Below are 2,680 nucleotides of genomic sequence, written 5' to 3' on the forward strand. Positions count from 1 at the left end.
AAATAAATAAATAAATAAATAAATAAATAAATGTATATTGGATAATCTAGTTATAAACATACCAGACCTAAATATTACAGACTTACAGTATTAAATATCTATCCAACTTCTAATTTAGCTTGAGCTTCCAGTTGTAGAGCAACAGAACAGCTCATTCACGCCTGTGATTAGGTGGTGGGGTAGACAGACCCTAGGAACAGTATTACACATCTAGTGTGTTTTTATTAAATTATAGAACAAGGGCATTGAGAATACACGAAATGTAAACTCCACAACTACTAAGGGTATTCTGGGACGAGAGGGCATGCACTTCCTTTGCAACATTCTGTGGTGCAGTCGGCATACTGCACAGTGGGCTCTTGCATTTCGAACAAATATAAATAAATTACATCTGCCTGAGACCTCTATTTCTGAAGGAGTCTTCCATGTGTTGTCATAGTATGCTAGAAGGAAAAGGTAACAGTCTCAATTTTATTGATGGAGAAACAAGAATAGACAATTTATTTGCACAAAATCACACAGCTAGGTTAACAGTGCAATCACTTGGTTAGGTACATCGTCTTCAGTTCTCTTAGCCTTTAACTGCATACACTCAACGCATATTTACTACATGTCAGGCAATGTGCTGGGTGAGAAGAATGCAGAAGTGAAAATACTAACAATAACAGGAGGAAGAAATGGTAGACGAACAAGGTGTTTTTTCAAACAGACTACTGAAAGGAGCAAATTTGTCAATTTAAGAATGGGGCCAGGGAAAAAAGAAAAAGACAAATCAGATGAAAGGTAAATATGATCTGAGATCACCACCCAGAGTTTTCCTTTAAGCAGGGTACAGTGCTCAAGTCCACCCCACTACTGCCTTACCAACACAGAGTGCATTTCAAAATTATTATTATTTTTTTTTTTTTTTTTGTTTATTCAGGAGAGACAGAGAGAGAGAGAGAGAGGCAGAGGGAGAAGCAGGCTCCCAAGGAGCAGGGAGCCCGATGCGGGACTCGATCCCAGGACCCCGGGATCATGACCTGAGCCGAAGGCAGACGCTTAACCATCTGAGCCACCCAGGCGCCCCAGAGTGCATTTCATATATAAGACATCTCAAGCTTCTTTTTATTTATTTTTTATTTTTAAAGATTTTATTTATTTATTTGAGAGAGAGAATGAGAGAGAGAGAGCACATGAGAGGGGGGAGGGTCAGAGGGAGAAGCAGACTCCCTGCTGAGCAGGGAGCCCGATGCGGGACTCGATCCTGGGACTCCAGGATCATGACCTGAGCCGAAGGCAGTCGCTTAATCAACTGAGCCACCCAGGCGCCCCCTTCAAGCTTCTTTTTAAATGATAAGAAGGACATAGCTACTTTTACTCTAAATTTTGTCTAGTAGACTCTTTTAGAATTCAAATTAGGTGTAAGTGCTCTCGGTATCCAGGTTTAAATATAGTTTTAAATATAAAAAGTATTGGGGATGGGGCACGTACCAATAAACTCTTGGTATCCAAAAGTTTAAATGTAGTTTAAATATAAAAACTATTGGGGATGGGGGTGGTTCAGTAGGTTAAGCATTTGCCTTTGGCTCAGGTCATGATCCCAGAGTCCTGGGATCGAGCCCCACATCGGGCTCCCTGCTCTGTGGGGAGCCTGTTTCTCCTTCTCCCTCTGCCTCTCTTTCTGTCTCTCATGAATAAATAAATAAAATCTTAAAAAAAAAAAAACTATTGGGGTGCCTGGCTGGCTCAGTTGGTGATTAATACTTGCAACTTTTGATCTTGGTGTTGTCATGAGTTCAAACCCCGTGTCAGGTATAGAGCTTATTTAAAAATAATAAAAATTTAGAAAATAAATAAATAAATATAAAAACTATCTTTTGCACAAATCTAACAAGCCACCGAATATGGCTAAGTGTTAGCCAGTTGTTTCTTTTTCTGCCTTACACCTTTCTTTTTCTGCTCCTCTATTAAGTTACAAGTAGTTGTCAGCCAATGGACAGCCTGAGGAAGCTTAGGGTAACTTAATCCTACGTTTATACATTCATTTGGTGGCATCTCCAAAACCAGGCACAAATAAAACATCATGATCCTTCAGTAACAAATGTAACATCCACAATTTGCAATAAATAGTTTGCTTTATTTTTTTTAACCAGACTTCTATCATGAATAGCAGTGCAAATTCCAGGATGCTAGCACTGATAGTACTATAGGAATTAAAAGCACATTTTATGAACAATAACCAGAAGGTGGGCAGCACTATTAAATTCTACTTTAAATTCTTATGAAAAGCAAATCTGCAGCAACATGAGAGTTTTTTGTAGTTGCTTCCCAAACTTGTCTGATCATGATCACCTTGGATGTTTGTGGAAAACAGAAATTTCTAGTACCCACTTCAGGCATACTATTTAGAATACCATGGCTATATCATATTCCTTAACCCCACAGAGCTAAAACAGAAACACATTTACAACTTAACATGTTTTAATTAAATTATTTCAAGAAGCTTTGTTTTTAGACCATTTCCATCCACTAAAATTATAACGTAATAAAACTGTTATATACCCCAGTAATAGAGATGAACAGATCTATAATCCCAGTTTACAAAAAGAAAAATAAAAATCCACAGATAACTCAATCACAAACCAAAACTCTGAATTTTAAACATTAACAAAGTTTTGGGATTACCAGACCTCTAGTC

The sequence above is a fragment of the Leptonychotes weddellii genome, chromosome 5, assembly GCF_054177405.1.
Source record: "Leptonychotes weddellii isolate Sample4059 chromosome 5, ASM5417740v2, whole genome shotgun sequence".
Lineage (NCBI taxonomy): Eukaryota > Metazoa > Chordata > Mammalia > Carnivora > Phocidae > Leptonychotes > Leptonychotes weddellii.